Raw genomic sequence first — 23,932 nt, 5'->3', positions numbered from 1 at the left:
ATCTATGCCTGATATTGTTTTCTCTCTTTCCTTGCATCAAAATTTGAACACATAGCTTCAGTCCTGGATTTACACTAGGGGCAGTCGGGGCAAGTGCCCAGGACGGCAGAATTTTGAGGGGCGGCAAATCTCAAGAAAGAAAAGAAAATATTTTTAACGGGTATACTCTGTAATTAAAAATCCATCTCCATTTTGCAATTGTATTAAATGACAGAATGTTTTACATCTTTCAATTCTTAATAAAAAGTATTTTTCTCCTGTTATTTTATATATTTTTTGTCTTAACCACCCTTCGTGATAAAAAAAGACGAAAGCAAATTATATTTAATTGGATACAAATTAATTTCTAAAATAAGAATTTTACTAGTATTTCAATATGATAGTTTTAGATAATATACAATCTAATATTCAAATTGATCTAGCAACCGCACTCGTCTGGACAATAAAACATATATAAACACCTTAAAAAAAATGATAAGCTAGGATATTGTATTACCATAGAGGTCAGATACAGAGTTTTAAATATAAAATCACAAATATAATCTTGTCACTTTTTACTGTTCATTTTGCTATTCCTGTTTTGCAGAAAACACAATAATATGTACATGGCATGTCAAAGTAAATCTGACTATATTCTAAACTCGTCGAGTGATAAATAGCCCAATAGTAAATCGCATATTTTGCTACAATGTAATCAGGAAATGCGTGAAAGTAGTTGAGATAGTTATTGCTTTTAATATATTAAGTCCTTGTCCTGAGTTAATTAACTATTTTTAGAAAAAGCTTCAAAAATAGTAATCTTTTTTTCTGACAACTTTTTGTGACGGTTTGCTTAACAACATATATGTTTTAATTCTCACTACACGAGCAAGATCTTACAATTTTTTTAAAAAAAGGCTGCATTCTTTAAATTTATACACATTATTCGATACATATTTTTCTCAAAAAATTTACTGCAAAAAATGATTGAAAAAGAGTAATGAGATTTCTTATCAAATGAAATTTGATTTTACCGCCTTGATTTAGCCTTTCTGCCATCCTGATTGGTCAAATTAACCAAGCATAAATATTCAACTGCCAAATGAATTGTAATAGCTTCCGTTGCCAAGCGGGAGGTCGCTCCAAATCTGTCAAAGAAATTTCTATCGATTTATAAGCAAACACCAATTCTTTATATTATTGTGTTTTGTGGTTCCCGTTCTCGTGACTTTTGACCGCAAAAGCTCTTCGTGAATTTTTTTAAAAAAATTGATAAAAGTCAAGCAATTAATATACCTTTTGGGATATTACACAAATATTCGACTTACATTACGTTTTCTATATTAAAATATTCTATATATTTTTCTTAATATGTTTTAGTATTACTATTTCTTTAGAATTACATTTTTAAAACGTTTGATCTACTTTTTTTCACATTCTCAAATTTAGTATAAAATATTTTCTTTACCTATGTATGTTACTTATGTTCGTGCTAGTATTGTTTTAGTATTAGTATTTTTTTTTTTGTAAAAAGATTTGGTCCAACATACAGCGTGGCCCATTTTGATGATTGGGATGAAACTATAGCAGATAAAAAAACAGTGACATGAGCATAAAGTTATGCAGAGGTACTATAGAAAATTTTAGGTTTTAAAGATAACTTGGAAAAAAATGAGGATCGTTATGAACTAGACTTTTTAAAAACGTATCCTTATCAACAATTTTTGTTTTATTATTATGTCGCTGGAATCTGTTAATTACTGATAAAATTTACTAAAACTTGATTGATTTATCCATAAATTTTAAACATTACTATGGTTTTTAAAATTAATACCTTTCTTCATCTTCAAAATGGCCTACAGCGTATAGTCCAATTAAATGTACCTTATATAAACAGTAATATTTATAATCATTAAGACGTTTTATTGGTATGTACCTCTTAAACTCATCAATTATTCAACCCTATTTTACATTTCCTCATTGAGCTTACAATATTGCCTAAAAGTTACTACCAAAAAGTAGTTACAATAACTACCTTAAATTCGTACACTCTAAAATAAAGTAAATGTCGCTTAAAAATAGAGGCAAATAAAAACTAAAAAAAAACAAGGAAAAACTGCTACATTTTGTAAAGTATAATTACTTTGTAACAGCAATTTATATAATTTTATTTCGATATTACCTGAAAAATAGTAAGCATTTTATACAGTGCTTTTCTTTAAAGTCCCCCCCCCCATTTATTTTTTGAACGGGTCAAAAAAAATTTTTGAAACTTGGCATAAGTAAATTGGTCTATAGATACTATTTTTCACTGTAAACTAGGTAGTTGTAAATTCCAAGATGGCGGCTGGGCGACATCTTGAGAAAAAATTTTAAATAGAAAGGGGGGTCGTGTGGTACCTCATTTTAAAGGTCTCAATGACCTGTCTAAAAGTAACAGCCAAAAAAATACACTGTTGCGATTTTATTAACGTTTTTAATAGAATACAATGAAATACTAATTTACGATTAGCAAATAAACAATTTATCAAAAGAAAAACAATATTTAATTTAAAATATGCTGGAAATAATTTCCTTGTACCTCTTGACACATAAATAACCTATCTGAAAATTCACGTCGAACATTTTCAAATACATCTGCCTCAATATTTTGACAAATGTTAGTGATTCTTTGTCGTAGCTCAAAAATTGAGGCAGGTTCTGTTTCGTATACCTTTTGCTTTAGGTATCCCCACAAAAAAAGTCTAGCGGCGTTAAATCTGGTGACCGAGCTGGCCATTCAATAGGACCCCGACGACCTATCCAACGACCAAAATAATTATCATTTAAATAATTTCTCACATTCCTGGCAAAATGCGGAGGAGCACCATCTTGTTGAAATGTAATTTCCATGTCAAATTCATGTACATTAGCCTCAACAATTTCTGTTATGAGAGGATCGATAGCATTTTCCAGCATATTTAAGTACAATTCACCTGTTAAATTTTCTTCTAAAAACAGCGGCCCTACGATATGATTCCCTAATATTCCTGCCCATACATTGATTTTTTGCGGATACTGAGATCGGGTTTCACGAAAAATGTGTGGATTGGTATCACTCCAATATCGACAATTTTGTCTGTGGACATTACCATTTAAAAAAAAAGTACGTTCGTCGCTAAAACAAATGTTGCGCACGTACGTAGGTTGCCTTTCTACTCTCTCTGCCATAATTTCACAGAATTGCACTCTTCGGTCAGGATCATCTTCAGTCAGTTGATGGATCATTTGGATCTTGTATGGGTGAAACTTATTTCTTTTTAAAACTCTCCATGCCGTCGAAGTTGAAACTTCACAGATATCAGCAACAGTTGGAGTAGAATGTTGGGGATTTTCTATTATTTCGCCAATTATTTGGACTTGCTTTTCTTCTGAAATAGACATATGGCCTGCGCGTTTTTTATCCTGGACAGTACCAGTAGTTGTAAATTTATTTACAAGTTCCCTTAAATATTTACGGCAAATAGAACGATCAGGAAAACGTTCGTTGAAAACCCTTTCAGTCTCATGAAAATTACGCGTTGCTCCATAAATAAAAATTGCTTCTACTTTTTCCTCCAATGGACGAGAATTAACCATTTTGAACAATAAAAACAATAAATTCAAACTGCCAAACACACTAAACAATATCTAAAAATGACCGATACAAGAGTAATTTACCGGTTAAGGAAAAATATCTTAAAATTTTTTTTCGAGTTTTTTTAATAGCTATTTGGTTTTTGGAATGTCTAAATAATGTTCAATAATCTTTAACGTGAAATGTGACATACGAGGGCGGTTCAGTAAGTCTTTAGAAACCAAAAAGTTAATCTTTAAATCCAAAATTCAAAAATTATAAATTATTTGTATATTATTATTAAAAACGTTAATAAAATCGCAACAGTGTATTTTTTTGACTGTTACTTTTAGACAGGTCAAAACGGAGTCCACCGAATCCATGTAATAAATATTAAAAGTATTCAATAAAACCTTTTAAATGAGGTAACACAAGATTTCTATTTAATGCATTTATTCAAGATGGCGCCTATGTGTTATTTTGACATTTAGAACTGTCGTTTTTATGTCAAAATAAAATAGTGACGCATTTATTTTCGTACACTGATTTTTACCTATTCAAAAATCATAAAAATGTAAAACGTTAAAATAAAAAAAATAACTTTTTTATTAGGCCGCCATTTTAAAACGAGTTAAGATATGGGTCTAATATTTCAGGGTTATAAAGTACTCATTGAGACCTTTAAAATGAGGTACCACACGACCCCCCTTTCTATTTAAATTTTTTTCTCAAGATGTCGCCCAGCCGCCATCTTGGAATTTACAACTACCTAGTTTACAGTGAAAAATAGTATCTATAGACCAATTTACTTATGCCAAGTTTCAAAAATTTTTTTTGACCCGTTCAAAAAATAAATGGGGGAGGGGGACTTCATAGAAAAGCATGGTATAAAAAACGTAGCAAAAAACGTTACAACGTTAATGCAAATTTTCCTAGAAGAATAGCCATAGTTTATACATTTGTGCAGGTATGCCAAATTTCTTGTAGTAAATAAACTTAGAATTTTTAGCAATTTATTATATTTTGCTTTTATAATGTCTTCTAAATAATTCACTTTCTTCTCATAGGATATGGAATCAAACTCTACAATATTATTGAAAATCTTTCTAATTTTCGTTGTGTTCTATGATTATTTCATTTTGTACCAGTATGTCCTGTTTCATTTTCATCAGATTTTTCGATATATTGTATGTAATTTATTATCAAATTGCAACACTTTCAATCACAATTTTAAGAACATTTCAATTACAATTTTATAAAGATTGTTTTAATCATTTGTTAGCGTCCCTATTTGTACCTTTTTTTATAAAGAAAATTGCTCCAATTGTAGCATTTAGCTTACACATTTTTTTTCAGTGTACAAAATAAATCAGTTGACCAGCAACGAATAGCAAACCTCAGCATACGATTTTACCTACCCTTACTTCAACCGCAAGCTAAAATCCCCTCAAAAAAATGGCGACATTTTTCATAGTGCACAGGGCGGCATTTTTTGTAAATTCGAGCCTGCATAGCTTATGAGATGTTTTCAGTATTGGAGGTAATAAGTATATGACTAGTACCACAGATGTTAATAGCTCCTAGCTGCGATGCTATTTACATCTGTGCTAGTACAGTTAAGTCACCATTACAACTGGCAACAGTGGGCCTTCTGCTCCAACTACAAACCCAACAAGACATACCCATCTCATTTGCACAGGACAACAGGTAAAAATGAAATGGTTAAATTCCCGCGCGTCTGTTTTTTTCCAGCTCGTCCATTTTCGCATTATTTCGGCTTGGCCCGGTCACCAACCAACCAACTCGACTTAGGTTAGGGCTTAAGTACGTGTAGCGCGTCCCCGCAGCTGCGTCGGTGTGTATTTTATATTATTATGTTTCCCGCGAAACATGACTGAAATTTCCTAACCGAACATATCATCATCATCAGTGTGTTCCACGAGTGATTGTACCAACGTCGGTTTTTCTTGTTTACGGTTTAAAGAGAGACGCCGACTCGACTTAAGACGAAACGATTGTTTTTTTTTTTATTTTGTGGTGCTTTAAGTGTAGGTACCATCAGCGTAACATAAGTGAGAGTGACAGTGCTTAAAGTGCCCTTTTCTTATTGGATTAGTTGCTGTCACGCCGGCTATATTGGAGCAAAAGAGATAGATAATAAGGTACTTATGGAAACAGCCAATGAATAGGCAGATCTTTAGATTATTAGTCATTAAAAGCGTCTAGGTTTAATAGTGGCTTAAGCTTCTTTTATAAGGCCGAGAAGGTTTAAGCGTTATTTACTTAAATTCACGTTTATGGCGGTTCAAGGTCTACCCAATTTAACACCAATTAAGTGCTTAAAGGAGGTTTTAACCAAATTTTTTCATCACATAAACATCTTCAACGTTACACTGATTTGCCTTGGTTACGTTAAATGGTTTTGTAACAAAAGGCAAGGGGCAATAAATCTGCAGGTTGGGGTGGCCAAAAAATAGTATCACCGTCTATTTAGTTATAGAATTTGTATTTGAAAATGCAAGAGAAAATCTAAAAAACATGCACGAATTCTAAAAAACGCGTGAAGTCTGAATTTTGGGGTGGCTAATAAATTCAACTATCTACATATCTGAATTCAAATTTGAAGGTTTATTTCACTTACGATTCTAAGAACATAAAGTAAAAAATGTTGGACTTTCTCAATGTTGTTTAAAATAAATATTAATATTGTTTGTTAAAATTGGTCATCTCAAAGGCATATTCTCACCTTCTCAGAACCAAAGTACCATAAGAGATAAAAAGAACCTGATATTTTTCCTGTATAATTAGGTATACAACGCATGAATAACACACACAAATAGAGATTTCAACTAACTTTATGGGGGCTAATTTAAGGTATTTACTGTGTAATTTTATAACAGAAAAACTAGATAAAGGTAAAAAAATACTTATTGTATTTCAAGACCTTGTAAAGGCTATTAATACTATACCCTCTAAACTGTTTTATAACTATGAAAAAAAGAGTTCAGTGTTCCAATTACGCAAGGAACGAGGTTTTCTAGGAATTCAAAATAATTTTCTATATTTTTCAGGAATTTGCATTAATTTTTGGATAAAATGGAAAATCCTCTAAGGCCCTATAATAATAATAATAATTGGTAGTTAGATAAGTTAACAATATAAATATAAATACAAAAAAAATCCATCAGTATGTATCAGTAAACAGGAAATAGAGATCATGCTTCAGCTACCCTCAGGAGAAAGAGCTGCTAGGACCTTGGATATTTTATTTATAACTTACAAAAAGAATCGCAAATTACATTATAAACTGGATAAATAGCATGCCTATCTCACATCCATAACTAATCGAAAAGAGAAAAAAAATCTAGATTACTACCTAGTTTAGTAAATAGGAGGAGGAGAGGATGAACAAGGGGGACAGATATATAGACTATATTTCTGTTGTAGACTCTTATAGTAGAAAGAAAATATACGTATATATAAATACATATATAAATTTATATTTTAAAACGCCCGTCAGAAACAAACATAGAATGCTGACACAAAAGAAATCAGAACCAGGGCCACAAATTTACCAGGATGTCAGTATTAACAGGAAATAACGTAAATTGTTTTTCAATGCGCTAAATGTTGTTTTGTTTAAATGAAAGAACCATTTTTATTGATTTTTTAAAGGCCGGTATAAAATCAAAAAAATCCCAAATTTTGTATTTATTAATTTTGGACACAAGATTGTAAGAAAATTACTTTTTATTAATTTCTTTCTTATGTAAAGGAATAGACAAAAGGTCATGTCTGCGAATATTTATATTGTGAATACGATTTTATATTGTCAGTACGATATCATAGCTTATAGAGATATGGTGGTGCTTCAAATTTCATTATTTTGTAAATATGGAGTGCAACTCACATATATAGATTTAGATCAAGATTAGTTAGTTTTTTTTTACAAAGTTCAGCTGTAGCATCTAAATACTAAACTAGTTAAACTATTAGATTTTGTAATAGGAAACAAAAATAATGATAGTGAGAAAAAACTTGTTGTATTTCTAGTCCTTGCAAAGGCATTTGATACTGTACTTCATAAACTGCTTTATATCAATGGTACAAAGTGGTATTCATTAGTTTATTTTTTTGTATTGATAATGAGATAATCGATGCCTGGAGAGTCAGTTCATATGAATCCTATATATTAAGAATAATTTTTGCTCCATGCTCCTTGTTTTCTTTTGTTCCAGTTATTTGACCTCAGTTGATCTTGTTTTTTCAGAAATAATTTTGTCTTATGCTCCTACGGTTAATTTTTTATATTTTTTAGGCATTTGCAGTAATTTTGTATATTTTCCAGGTATTTAAATTCCAATTTAAGTTTGTTCTTTTTCTTATAGTCCATGGATCTGATGAAGAAGACACTACTCATATTTATATTTGTTAATTAATATTTTTTGCATAAAGCCCTTTAACTCTAAGAACATTTATAAGAATATAAAATAAATTAAAAAAGAAACAGGGAAAAGGAAACAAATAAATATTGAAAAATTTTTGGGTTTTCGTCCGAGTTAAAAAGTACTTTATGTATAGAACATTACAATATATACTTATCTTTACAAGTAAATTACGAATATTGCAATGCGATTTTTTAGTTTTTTATTTGTCAAATCTCTATAGCATACTATATTAGCAACTTTATTGAAAAAACAAATTCATAATTCAACTGTCTACGAGAAATAAACAATGATTATGTTCTTCCATGGAAGTTGCTGAAGTCTCTGGTAAGTACTTCCAGAAGGAAATCAAACTGAATTTACCTGCTTTAATCGAAAAAACAACCTGCTACTGCAACTTTTTAAAACAAACAGACTCGAAACATTATTGCTTGGAACAAATACACATTGTTTCTGTAATCTGCTGATGTCTCTTGTAATTATTTCCAGGAAGAAATCAAAATTACTTGACCTGTTTGGATTAAAAAAGCAACCTGCTTTTACAACCTTCTGTAAGAAGAGGATTCGGATCACAACTGCCTGGAATAAATACACCTTGATTCTGTTCTTCTACGTAATCTGCTGGAATCACTTGCAACTACTTTCTAGAAGGAATTAAAATTCCTTTACCTGCTTTGATCGAAAAAACAAGCTACTATTGCAACATTTTGAAAAAAACAAGTTCGAACCTCAACTGTCTGAAAGAAATAAATCATGATTCTGTTCTTCCATGTGATCTGCTAAAGTCTCTAAAAAAGGGCCCTTTTAAGAGTTAAAATAGATAGGCATTATAAAGAAACAAACAAAATTTTAAGAGGAAAAATTACAATAAACCAATAATTTTTTCCTAAAATAATAATTCGGGAGACAAATCTGGCAATAAAATGTCTCTAAATAAATAGTGTGGTTCTTCCATTAAAAAAAAGATTTTTATTTTAATAAATATTTTAATACCGTCACTACATCGAAAGTGCAAAAATATTAATATTTACCTTTGATTGACTAAACCGTCACTTTTGCAGTAATTGTCGAGTGCATTTTGCTCTGCATTTACGTTCCTACTGGCACAGAACACAAATATATAGAGAAGTGGTAGCATACAAACTGATAGAAATTCTTCTGACATGTCAGCTCGTGACCTCAGCAGCAATGTAACTAACTTGACAGTTTGACGTGCCTAATTGGACCAATCAAAATGGTAGAAAGGCGTGGCCAAATTAAGCAAACGCTCAATAAAAATTGTTACTCATAGAGAAAAGAGCCTTTTTGATTAGGTGCTAGCATCAGATCTTGATCAGAATAAAAATAAAACTTTTCAGCTTTATTTTACATGTCTAAATTAATTAATTTACTGCAATAATCAATTACCAATAGTGTACGACATATCACCAATTGGACAAACAATGTTTTTCTTTATTACATTAGATATTTAATTTTCCTGAAAAAAAATTACTTAAAATGATATACATAATATACATTAATATATAATTTATTATAATATTATATAATACAATAATTTATTATAATAGACATTATATAAATTAGAATTAATCTAAAAATGTTTTAAACTATTTTGTTAGCACTGAACTACCCTAATTTTAAACAGATTAGAAAAGGTTGTCAAAAATTTTGTGCTATTTTCTCATCATTTATATCTAAAGGCATTCCCATTAAGTTAATATTATCCTCATTTTTTTTACACATAGATTAGAGTAGAGAGGATGAATTATACTTATTTAATATGTATCTGTATTGGTTTCCTAAACAAAAATTAAAGAGATTTTAAAAACTCTATAGCAGAGTATTATCTAAAGAAACAATATATCCACCTACAAAACAAAATAAAGCCTTTGAAAATTAAAACAACCTTTTAGTATGCACATATATAACTTACATAGTATTATATATATTTGTTGGTCTCTTATAATACTAACAACATATCTTGGAACTATAATATTAATAAAAACTTAATTCAAGGACAGATGTTTACATAAAATGAAAAAAAACTCTTAAACAACACAAGTTGTAAGAAAAACATAAATTCTTATCCATTCCGGGTGCTCAGGTCCCTTAGTCTCTATACCTATGTCTCGTCTCATTGAACACAGAAAGAGGTATGATACGAGCATGAAATAAAATAAAAAATAGGAAGTACAAACAATATAAATCAATTTACTAAATGATTCATGTGAAAAAAACACAAAATAAATGTTTAAATAAATACGTATTGTAGTGTAAAGCCAGCAGTATCAGCATTATTAAAATTTATACAGAGAACTGATCGGAAGAAATTCTAAAGCTCAAAGCCTTAAATAAAATTTACATTGCATATTATTGCTCTCCATGTTTTTCTTGTAAAAATAACTGAAGGAACTTAAAAAAGTATTTTATTACTATGTTTCTCAGAACCATTTAAAATATAGATACTCTGGCATCAAGGACATTTTCAGGAAAATTTTAATCAATTTTTAATTGTGGAATGCGAGGCCAGACATTGTGTAATATGTATTTATAATAATCAAGTTAAAAATTAAATATTTGAAAAGTGTTACTTCTTTATTGAAATTAACTGAATTTGATTTTATCAAAGACTAAAGATTGACAATACAAAAACCTGGAACTGCTTACTGCAAATCAATTTAAACATTACTCCAAATATTGAAAGAGAACTTCTTAGAAAAAAAGTCATGAATTTAAAATAATATAAAACAAATAGCAAACTCAACCCACGTTTGCATTCATTGAAATGAAAAACACTCAAATGGTTTGACAATGACAAATTATGTTCTATTAGTCAATGGCAACAACTGTCTGTCAGCTCCCTGTCAATTTTGCCAAGCAAGATGGCTGACAGACGATTCCGATTTTCAACATACAAGCTTCATACATGTGCCTACTGGTTTAATGTCAGTGTTACACATCAGAAGCATATAAATTCTACATAAGCCATATACAGGCTGTAACATAAGTGATGACTTTAATTTTAAGGGGTGATTCCTTGTCATATTTTAAGTAAAAAAGTTCATATAGACATATTATGTCCGGAAATGCTTCGTTTTCGAGATACAGGGTGCTAAACTTTTTTTTTAAATCGATTTTTTATTAATATCTCATAACCGCATTTACCGAATTTGTTGAAATGTTTACATTTTGTTAGTCATTTTTTGTTAGTCACATTTTGTTAGTCACCTTTTGGAATCCTCACATCTGGCCTAGCAATGTCAGGGCGTGCCCACGGGCTAAGTCGGATAATTTTTTTGTAAAAAAAATATCGAAAAAAAAAGATTCAGGTCTGGAGATCGTGCTGGTCATAGCTGAGGTCCCCCCCGACCTATCTATTGCCGAGCAAAAGTATCATTTAGATAGCTTCGAGCGACAAGACTAAAATGAGTAGGTGCACCGTCGTGTATAAACCATATGGTATTTCTTGTTGCTAGTGGTACGTCTTCTAATAAATCTGGCAATATTTCTTCTAAAAATTCAGCCTAGGAGGGAGAAAGTGCGGTCCGATAAGATGATCACTGATAATTCCGGCCCAAACATTCACGGAAAACTGCTGTTGAAATCCACCTTCTCCAATGGCATGGAGAAGTCCCAAAGATGGTTATTGTGGAAGTTTCTGATGGCTTCCCGTCAAAAACAGGCCTCATCTGTGAACAGAATTTAAGCCGTAAAATTTGGATTCTGGGCAATTTTTTGAAGAAACCACTGGCAAAACCCTAATCGTGCAGGAAAATCTGTTGGCAAGAGTGCTTGTACCAGCTGAATGTGGAATGGATAAAGTAAATTTGTGTGCAAAACCCTACAAACACTTTCGTGGTTGATGTTAAACTGTAACGATAATCTTCGCGTGCTAGTTGACGGATCGTCTTCGACTGCTTGCAGAATTGCTTCCTCTAGTTCTGGCGTCATTATTACCCTCGGTCTACCAACGTGCTCAGCATGAGCATTGACAGATCCAGTCTCACACAGACGGGCATGGAGTCTTATTAATGTTCTTTCTGCTGGAATTGGTCTATCGGGAAAGCGTTCATGATAAATTCGACGGGCTGCTGCACCATTTCCATCTGTAAGGCCATAAATAAAATGCATTTGAGCTAATTCGGCGTTATTCATAGTTATCTGCAAAGTAAAACACATTCAACTAACAGTACCCAGTGCCTGGTAAATGTTAATGTAAGACATAGGAATATTCTTATCAGGGAAATTTTTATACATACCTGCATAAATATGTAGTATGCCCAATAAAATCAATTTTGAAGCATTTTAGGTTTTTTTTTATATGGAGGCCCGAGACGTGCTAAAATATGGTTTTTAAAATTTATTTCTAAACGAAGCAAGATACGAAAAAAAATTAAGAGACAAAAAAGTTAAATTTTTAGATGCTTTATTTTAAAAAAATATCATACTTACAAAAAATGTACCGGGCAATATTTTTTTTACAAAAAAATCATCCGACTTAGCCCGTGGGCACGCTCCTGAAATTCTAGGCCAAATGTGAGAATTCCAAAAGGTACCTTATGAAGTGACTAACAAAATGTAAAGATTTCAACAAATTCGGTAAATGCGTTTATGAGATATTAATAAAAAATCGATTTAAAAAAAAAAGTTTAACACCCTGTATCTCGAAAACGAAATGTTCCGGACATATGTTTATATGAACTTTTTTACTTAAAAAATTACAAGGAATCACCCCTTAAAATTAAAGTCATCACTTATGTTACACCCTGTATAATACCGCTGTTATAGACACTTGCGCTATCTGGAGGTATCTAATATAATTATTCAAGATATTTAGTATAGTGACATTATTGCCGGTCCGATTTGGAATAATTGTAATAAAAAAAAAAAATTAGCAAAAATTTTGTATAGTGACACTTTTGGATTACATGTGCGACAGCATAATTCTACATGATCTGCTCAGGTCTCTTATCATTATTTTTAAGAAGAAATCAAAATTACTTTACCTGCTTGGATCAAAAAAAAAACTAGCTATTGCAACTTTCTGAAAAAAAACAGGTTGAAATTACAATTTCCAGACAAAGATAAACCATAATTTTTTTTAAACGATCAGTTGATGTCTCCTAGAAGAGCTTTTACTATTTCTGTCAGGAAGTAAACAAAACTAATTCCACTGGCTGTACCTGTACCTCTTCTATAAAATCTTCAACTGCTTTAAAAAAGAGATAACAAATTACAAACTCATTTGGTAAAATGTTGACCCAAGCCTATGATATTTCGACAACACCAATGAGTATTCACTACCATAAATGATGATGGTAAAATTATGTGTTCATTTTATGTAATTTAGTAATATATACGAGAACAATATTTAAAAATTAAGTAGGATATAAAAAAAGACGCATATTTAAAAAAATGCTCTTTAACAATCTGCCTATGAGTAATACTCACCACACAATATGCAAGAACTCCTCCGGTCATGGATGAAATTTGATATTGCCTTAACTAAAAACGCCATAAAAACAACATTAAAAACATGATTTATTTAATTTTCATATTTCGTAAGGTTCAGCATAACATTATCAAATTTTACCATGCATGCATAAACATACCAACCCGATAATAAATAAAATATTATTATGGTATTACGTATACTGATCATAAGGCAGCCTTTATCATTATATAAAACATGTCTGGGTGAACCATAATCGGTTTAATATTCATTACAGCCAGGCGTATTAAGTCACAAAATTATTGCCAGTGCTGGATTACATAGAAACATAATTCTTCCTGGAAAATTCCGACCGAAAATAAATTAAACTTTATGGATCCACCGAGCGAATTGGTAATAATAATTATTCGGGCGATTTTTTCCTATTTAAAAACCTCACAAAGCCATAAAGATCAATAAAGATAAGGAGAGGGCATAAATTAAGCTTCTTGGCCAACTAACTAATAATTAACGCTATAATAATGAAAGTACTGTTGCGTAAAAAGTAGGCAAAGAAATAAATTACCATATAATTGAAATTTCCAATACATACATATGTGAAATCCTTCCTCGTGAATGTAAAATATGATTTACGTCTATAATTGGTTGAGTAAGTAACTCAATACTAAGATTTAAGAAACTTTCCCTTGATTCTATATAGAACCCCCATACATAAACACACAAGCATTGCCTAAAATGTTTCAATTAAATTATTAAAGATTAATTTTGCCCCTTGCTCTGGGCCCTACCCGGTTTAAGTTACCTAATTAAAAGGGTTCGGTACAACAACTAAGATATAAACCACGTTACCCAAGTCAGAGATCCAGGTCTCTATAAACAGTTTATCTTGGCTAAGAGTTTTGTTTTTGGGGCTATTAGAAATATAAGGGTTACACAAGCGAATGGAAATATTGATATAGTGATAGTTATTAACCTTTAGGCCAGGAACGTTAATGATATTTACCAAAAACTAAATTGATGAATTAATTATTTACCAGCCGAAGGACATGCCTAAGAGGTTCTGTATAATTTTATTTCAATGGTTTGCATAAGGAAAAGGGATATTTTTAACATGTTTCCTAAAAACCTTGTTTAAGGTTAAAACACTATTTAATGTTTGATATCTCACTGTATTTATTGAAGAAGTTTTGGGTCAATCATTATGGGAAAAGGCTTTTAGGCTCCCGTTATTCAAGTTTCATATTAAAAACTCTCCTTTAGTAATACTATAGAACAGCTTCAAGGGTAAACTGGATTTGAAAGGAATGACTGCCTAAAGGAAGGATGATGTGAGAATGCTTCGATGGAGATAAACAAGCATTAGATAAACTGGTTTTAAAAAGTTTTCGTTTTTTGCATATTTTGGTACTGATTTTTGACAATTTTCTCGAACTTGAAAATATCTGTCAAAAACATGAGAATTTCTTGCAAATTCCTTAAAAACTCATTGAAAAAAGTTGTAAAATATTTTTTTCTTATATGTTTTCCTATAACAAATTCCTCTGATAATTTGTTTAAAGAAATCACATCCCTAAAAGACCATTCATGTAAATTGCTTGAAAAGTCAGAACGTTCCTACTGAATCTTTTTGTCATTAATAAAAGTTGTAGAATAATCCCTTCTGATCACACACATCCCTAAAAGACTTAAAAAAAAACCCTATGTAAATTACTTGAAAATTCTTAACAAATCTTTTAGTCGTCTGAGTCAAAAGTTGTAGAATAATTTCTTCTGATCACTTTGATACTAAAATTATTAATATTCTATGATAACTTGCTCTGATAATTCAGTTTTTAAGAATTCACATCCTTAAAAGACTTTAAAAGAAAACCCTTGTAAATTGCTAAAATACTCAAAAAATTCATTAGGAAAACTTGTAAATAAATCTTTTCTGATCACTTTGATATTTATTTTTTTTATTTCCAATAACAAATTCTTCTCGTAATTCAGTTTTAAATAAATCACATCCTCCTTAGGGATTTTGAGACAAAACCCATGCAAATTCCTTGATAACTCATATTATTCTTACTGAATCTTTCTGAGTCATTTTGAGTCATCACACTTTGGTACTAAATTTGTTAATTTTCAATAACAAATGTTATTGACAATTAAGTTTTAATAAATACACTTCTATTAAAAGCTTTAAAAGAAACGCTAAGTAAATTCTTTACAAACTCTTGATGACTCTTTTTCAATCATTAATGAAACTTATGGAAAAATCTCTTTTGATCACTTTTAAATAAAATTTCTTAAGTTCTCATGATAAGTTGTTCTGATAACACATTTTTAAAAGACCTTAACGCAAACCCCATGTAATTCCTTTGAAAACTCACAAAATTCTTGCTGAATCTGTCTGAGTTATTAAGAAAACTTGTTAAACAACTCTTCCGATTACTGCGATATTATTTTTTTTTAATTTCCAATAACAAATTCTTCTGGTAATTCCGTTTTAAAGAAAATAGATCCCTAAAAGACTATAGGAGAACATTTATATAAATTCGGTGAAAACTCAGTAAACTCTCCCTGAAGCTTTCTGAGTCATTAACAAAAGATGTAAAATTATTTTTTCTGATCAGTTTCGTATTAAATTTGTTGATTTCCAATAACAACTTCCTCTGATAATCGAATTTTAAAGAAATCATATAGTTCTTAAAGCTTTTAAGAGAAAACCCATGCAAATTCCTTGAAAACTTAAAATATTCGTACTGAATCTTTTTAAGTCATTAATAAAACTTGTAGAAAAATCCCTTTCGATTACTTTGATATTAAATTTGTTAATTTTCTATGATAAGTTGGTATGATAATTCAATTTTAAAGGAATCGCGTCTCTAAAAGTCTAAGATAAAACCCATGTAAATTCAAATTGAAATAATTCATCTATTTCGCTCAAAGAGACCCCAGTATATTTTAAATAGGCAAAAAAATACAAAGTTTCAAAAGTCATATAATAAATTGAACTATTAAAAACGTTTATGTACATGTTTCGCTTAAAAAGTTAGGCATCATCAGACCTGAACGGCAGAAGACTAATAATATATACATATGCTATCAACTAGCTATATGATAATACTGTGAAGTGTTCAGGGCTGATGCTTAACTCTTTAAGCAAAACATGTAACTGTTTTTAATAGTTAAATTTATTATATGGCTTTTAATACCTTAAAACTTTGTGTTTTTTTTTGCCTGTTTAGAAACTATGTAAGTTCCTCGAAAACACGGAAAATTATTACTTCTGAGTCACTTATAAAAGTTGTAAAATCTTCTATTCTGACCTTTCATGCTAATTTTCTTGATTTCCAATAACAAATTCCTGTGATAAATAATGTGAAGAATTCATAAAAATTCCGAAACATACATACGCAATCTTTCTAAGTAATAAAGCATTTACTTAGCCTAGAAGTAATAAAGTGGTAAGATTTACAAATAAGTAGAAAAAAGACATAGCGTAAGCTAGAAGAAGCATTACCTCACTAAAAATATATTAAAAAAATACAAATACAAATAAAAGGGGTATAAATAAAATAACTGAAATTATTTCAAATAAAATGAAAATACGTTAATATTGACTCATTTATAAAAAATGTAAAATCACGTCCCTAAAAGTCCCATGTAAATTCTTTAAAATCTCAGAAAACATTAACTGGATCTTTTTGAATCATTATTGAAAGTCGTAAAATATTTTCATTTGATCACTTTGGTAGTAAATTTGTCGATTTCTAATAAAAAATTAATGAAAGTTGTGCAAGATTTTCTTCTGTGATACTAAGTTGGTGATTTTCCATAACAAGGTGCCCTGATAATCCACTCTTAAAGGAACCACGTTCCTGGAAGATTTAATTTCATTTACGAGGAATTCCAATATAAATTTCTTAAAAACTCAAAAACTTCTCAACGAATATTTCTGAGTCATTGACAAAAAATGTAGCATATTTATTTCTGATTATTACAGCGAAGGAATTTTGCATTTTAATAAGTTACTTGTGATTGTTGCTGTGATGACCTAAACCAGTTTAAGAGACTTTTTAGGGAACTTGTCGAGAGTAATTTATAATTGTTGCTTTTCTTGTAGTTTTGCACATGTTTTATATTCTTTTAGATTTATATGTTAAGTCCGTTCATAGTATTTTTTTTCTTAGAGCATTTTATTTTTACATAATTTAATATTTTATTTCAGATTAAGTATTATTTAGTGAGCCATTATACTCTATTTAAATTATTTTACTAGTGTCTTTATAACTGTCTAGTCGTACTGATTTTTTGTATTACTTATTGCATATATCCACATCAATGGAAGGATGCTATTGTATTGCTACTACCAAAAATTAGTAATCCAACTAAATTCACTGAATTACTTCCCCATTAGCTTACTCTCCGTATTATCAAAGATTTTTGAGAGAGTACTTTATAACCAGATTGTTGAATACCTACATGAAAATAATTTAGTTGCTTCGTGCCAATATGGGTTTAGTTTTTTAGAAAGGGATGCAGTACATCTTCCACCTTGCTGAAAGAACTCGATGACATTGTTAGGGACATAGATATAGGAAAGACATTGGCATTCATATTTTTATATAGGCTAAAGTTTCGAAAAGTTATATTTCACTTAGAAATCTATACAAACATAAATATATTTTAAAACAAAATTTAAAAAAGCAACTTTGTAAATCTCTGGTACTTTCAGTGGGTAATTATTGTGACTATGTGTTTATGTCTTTCTTGGATATCGCGTGTCAGTACAAGCTGCAAAAAGTGCAAAACTTATGCATGCGATTTATTTACAACTTAACGAGAAGGGATCATGTTAGCCATCAGCTTTCTGAGTTGAAGTGGTTAAATATGTTAAACAGGACTAAATTACATTTTTCTTGTTTTCTGTTTAAAGTGTTGCGCTCTGGATCTTCCGAGTATATTAGAAGTAAGCTGGTTCGACGTACCGATGTACATGTCCGTGATACTCGCTATCGGTTAAATTTTGAAACATATAATCATAAAACAGCCCTTTTTGAGCGATCTTTCTCATATTTGGCTACAAAACTTTTAAATTCGGAATTGCTTGGCAGATGGGATAGTGTTAGCTTTATAACCTTTCAAACTTATTTTAAAGAATATTTGTTAAATAGTAATTAAATAAGCTACCTTCCTAGATTGTGTTACAGGCGTTCTTTAATGTTCTTATTCTGGTTCTATAAAATTGTTTTATTTATCTTTTATTTTTTCTTTTTAAAATAAGTAAATTTTATGCGTTTTAAGATACTTTTGATTACATTTTAATTGTATTATTGTGTAGACCTTCGTTTTGCAATACTTTAGTTTTTCTTTTTTTTGAGTATTGGTGTATTTATATTTTTAAATTTATTTTCTCTTCTTTTGCTTTCTTATTAAATTATGTTTATTAATATTATGTTATTCTCGATTATAATATATATGCTCGGTTAACCAAACAGCTCTACTGAGATTCGCCGAGTTAAAAATAAAGGCCTTTTATTATTATTATTATTATTATTATTATTACTTTCTCTATTACCAGTCCATTTATACTTCTTTTATTTTTAGCACTTTCTTCTAAATAAATCTTATGATTGATTAACTGATTAAAGACTATGAGAAAACGCTTATGTGAATTCGTTGAAAATTCTCACAAAATATTTTTAAATTATAGACAATAGTTACCAATCATTTTACTGTGATTACTCTGATACTAAACTTGTTAATTTTGCGTTATAAGTTGCTTCGATAATCCAGATTTAAGGAAACCACGTCTCTGGAAGATTAAGTGTCGTTAAAGAGAAAAACCATATCAATTTCGGACAAACTTAGGCACTACGCAATGAACATATATATGAAATTATTGACAAAAGATATGAAATATGTATCTCTAATTATTTTGATACTAAATTTGTAAAATTCTAAAAACGTTTTCTTCGGATAATTTAGTATAAAAAATTTTGTTTTTGAAAAATTCATCATTCAGTTACAAAACCGTTCAAAAGTAAAACTACTTGTTCCTCATAAAGTCAATCCAGTATAAATGGGCCGGAGTGATTGCTCACTTCCTTATTGGAACGTTTTAAAATATAGGGGGCAAATATTTAGTAACATTAGCTTTAATGCCCAAAACATTACGTAACGTCGATATTTGAGCATGTAACACGAGTTTTATAGAGTCATAAAGGAATAAGCTGTTACAAATGCGTAAATTCTCAAATGGGCATCTCGTATGAGAGCACTAATTTTAAAAATTTCCAATAAAACTTGCTGAATGGACCGTAAAACTGTCAACGAGTCACTGCAATTTTCATTGGTGCATCGATGCATAACTGCGGATCAAATATTTATGAGTAAAGTCTTAATTTAAAAGCAGTCTTAGGTTTTACAAACAAATTGTAATGTTTTCTAATTTTTCTAAATATACCATTTTATTCTAAATTAAGAAATGCGTTCTCGTTGCTCAGTGCTGGCAACTGAAGAGAGGATATAAGGCCAGAATATGGGTATTATAAAGTACAGTTTGCTGATGGGTCAAGCCGAGTTTAATTCTTTAATAAGTAAACTTTTTTGTTGCCAATAATATAATATTCTCTGTTATTTTTTAAATTCAGTAAAATCAAATATGATTTCCAGAAAATCGAGGGAAAACTTTTTTGTTTTTTTTTGCATATTGTATGTCTGAGTCTGGAAAGCAACAATTTATCGAAGCAACAAGCTACGAACCGCAAGGACACTCGAATCAACAGGCGGCAAACAACTCTCGACGTAATATTATTATTCCGAACACCGCAACAGTTTTGCTCAACACGCTATGCATGTTATAAGGAGTTTAGCGTGAAGATTTCTATGGCACGTATGCTTCGAAAAGACTTTTTTTACGAATAAAGAAAAATCATGGAACGTTCCCTTGAGTTTAATTGCTCGTGGTTTCTAATAAATCATTGTTTCTTTAATAAGGTTTAATTGTTATCCTGTTATACTTTTGGATAGCCAATTGGTTTTTAAAGCGAATCTAAATAACAAAACAAATAGATTTTAATTTTGTCGTTGGAAAAAACAGCTAAAAAAAACGTGAAATTATAAAGGGGAAAAATCATACCGCATTTAAAATTGATTAAACATTATTACTTTTGCGCCCATGTAAACGCTCCGGCGAGTTTTCATTATGCTGCTTTAAATAATTTATTAGCCGGCATATAATGCAAAAACCTTTTATTAGCTTTTACCGTCGCAACGTAAATTGTTTAAAATTTTATTAGGAATCATATTTTTTTCCCAGTTCCTCTTATCTCGTATTCTTGTTTAGTGCTTTAACGAATTTATAATGAGGTCCAATAAAAAAAACTGCCAGTTTAGGTTTAAGTTAATAACTTTTTGGGTTTTTGATTATTAGTCATTCCAAATATTTTATAACAAGGAATTTAGTGCCTAAATGATCATGAAAAATATTTTTGTTTTTTTCACGTACTCATAGACATTTAGTGAGTATAAAACCTATTTAATTATTTATTTTATTATTTTTTTCTTTTTATTTTCCATTTTAATATACATGTGTTTGCGTTTTAAAACCAAACTCTGTTAATCTATAGTTATTCTATGTCAATAGATGCGATAATCAATAAATAACTTTATATATTTAATACAAAAAAAGGATATCAGTCAGACAGTAACGTTTGAAAAAAGTGTGTGAAAAAGGTGTTACTAGTGGCATGAGGGCGATGAATTTAATAGTGGTGAATATGAGAGAAATAGTTGATCTTAAGAAGTATGGTCATTATGAGTAGTTTGAGTTTGTACAGGTAAAGTCCAGTTCAGAGATCTATTAGAATCTTTGATGTGCCGTGAATAGTCCGTGTGCCGGTGTTGCTTGTATTGTCACATGTTTAAACCGCAAAATTTTATGTGGAAAGAGTCATACAGTAATATTCTAAGCAATATTTTATCATTCCATTAAATAAATAAATGTTTTAAACATATTTTTTTTTTAAATTTATACATTTGATTCGTAAAATTTCACTTCAGACGTCACGTACTATTTTGTTAGACGTCTGACCTCAGTCCCAGACACTCAAGCCTGAAAAGTTGCACAGGTCCTTAAAATTTATTTGTATTTAAAATTTTATTATTCCGGATATTTGGGTTTAGTTTTATAAAGCTTGAAATTCGGGAAAGTTAATAGCAAGATAATATTTAATTTAAAAAAAGATGTAAGAACGTAAAATCAGTTTAACCAAAAATTATAATTTAATAAGTTTAATTTTTAGCGCCATCAGTGGGGTGTTTATAATAAGTGATGAGAGAATAGGTCGTACAAATTACTGAGGCCCATTTATTCTGTGGAGAATATCTTTACTAAAGATTTACTTTTTGACACAAAAGGGTAAAATGTTTTGGTTTGTCTTTAAATTTTAGATATTACCCTTTTTTGGGTATTAAGGTTTATTTTTATTTGGTGGTTATTATTAACGGGGATTTTGGCTTCCACATTCAATGTCCTTCATTATTGTTTTTTTTTATTTATACATATTATTATAATAAGTTATACATAAAAACCCCATCTCTATATTTAGTATCAATATTTTTTGATAAAAAGTAATTATGTATTCAGAAAAGTGTAAGTATATTTACTAAAAACTAAAAATCTTATACAAAACACTACAATTCAAGTATACGGGATCCTAACACTACAGCGAGGATACTAAATACTTTTATCAATTTTACCACTCTTTTGAATGTGGCCCAAAGAGTTCTTTAGCAGTTTCTCCCATTAAGGAAGGAAACAGTTTCTCTGTTGCCACTATGGATTCCAACTTCATCTCACACTGAAGCATATGAATACTAAAACAGATTTAAAAAGTCTACACGAGTAGCAGAAATAATTTTTAAATTTAATTAATAATTATACATTTACAATATTTATTTTTTGAATAATTACAACTCAGATATAAAATAGCTTTTTTCCTTCCAGTGATTTATGAAAGAAGTAGTCTTGCCTTTCTGGGACAGGACAAGCGTGGCGGTAACTGTAAAAAAATAATTAAACTGGTTTTATAGTGTCTCTGTAAGAAAAATCATGGACACAAAACTGTAAAAAACGAAATTTTAAACTTGTTTTCTTAATAAAAACAGTGTTTTTCTTACCATATCAAAAAGGGGTTTTTTCCCAGAGAATGGAGGAAGAGGCATTACATTATATATATTTTATTATGTCGCTGTGAAGGACAAACAGGGGTAGTAAGCTGAAAAAAATAAAACTTTAAACTTGTTTAATTAATAAAAATAGGGTTTTCTTACTGTGGCAAAAAAGGGACTTTTTCCCAGAGAATGAAAATCATACATCAATTATAAATTTATCATACCATGTTTTGGCTAAATATTATATAAATCTTTCATCCTCCCAAAATGTTTTAATTTTCTCCAAATATTCTAAACACCACCTGATAATTCCATTACAGCAGCTCTTTTTTTAACCATTTTAAACTTATATCCAAGTTTTATCAGGTATCTCCGCAAGGTTGAGACTGGAAAATGTTTGTCCCATGCCGATAAGGTGTCCTTAACCATCTCTATGGTCAGAACCTCATTGTTTTTGTATTTAGAATACACACCTTCCCTTAGCAATTTGGCAATATCCGTGTCAAGTCCCTTTTTTTACAAAATAGCATATTGTACTATAGGGAACCCCTGTTAAAAACGCTGTTTTTTGCAAAGCACTACAATTATTTGTGAACTGAGGATCATTTCTTAGATTGTTATAGACATTTAGATAAATTTGTTTTTGCGTCTGTACTTAAACAATTACGTTTTAAAAATGCTTAAATTTCCCCTGTAGCTTCTACTTCCCTTGCTTCTTTTTGCTTCTTCAACATTAGAAAATAAACTATCAGAACTATGTCTAAATTAGTGTCCAGATCACTCTTATTCTATTCATCTTGTAGCGCGTAAGTCGGTTCAAATCAATTTATTTCCAACCCGTGTGAGTCATACCTACTATTCAACCACAAAAAAAGTCCAGACAAGCAAATTTTGTTTTAAAAGATTCAGAGATTTGGTGGCCGCTAGCTTTTAGACAGTGGAGAAGGTAGTGGGAAAAATTTTAATAAGAGCGCCACTTGATTTAAATATTTTACACCAAACCCTAATATATTATGATGGTAATATAATTCCCTCTTAATCAAGAAAATGATGACCTATATTTATGCTTGTACCTAGATCCTAAAAGCTGAAAATAATTTGGGAAAAACTCAAATAACAATCCATAGGTCCACCAGATTGATATAATCATCCAAGAATTTACATAGTCACTTCCATTTATATAAAAAAAATTAAATTCCACTGAGATATTTAAATTTAGATAATTATTCAAAATGTAATACTGTAGTAATTTTAAATAAATAAAAGAATTGATAAAAGAATTAAGAGTTACTTGAGGTA

General features: G+C 30.1%; 1 protein-coding gene across 1 annotated transcript in view; it reads left to right on the top strand.

The window, feature by feature from the left end:
• Nucleotides 1–5,405: 5,405 nt before the first annotated feature.
• LOC126742423 (polypyrimidine tract-binding protein 2) overlaps nt 5,406–23,932 on the top strand; it is a 556,294-nt gene continuing 537,767 nt past the window's right edge. Inside the window, exon 1 of the mRNA XM_050449074.1 lies at nt 5,406–5,736. The gene's annotated coding sequence lies outside the window, so the exon portion shown is untranslated. The remainder of the gene's footprint in view (nt 5,737–23,932) is intronic.

The sequence above is a fragment of the Anthonomus grandis genome, chromosome 11 (genome assembly GCF_022605725.1).
Source record: "Anthonomus grandis grandis chromosome 11, icAntGran1.3, whole genome shotgun sequence".
Taxonomy (NCBI): Eukaryota; Metazoa; Arthropoda; class Insecta; order Coleoptera; family Curculionidae; genus Anthonomus; species Anthonomus grandis.
The sequence above is the reverse complement of the archived record's forward strand: the minus strand, read 5'-3'. Positions and strand labels throughout refer to the sequence as shown.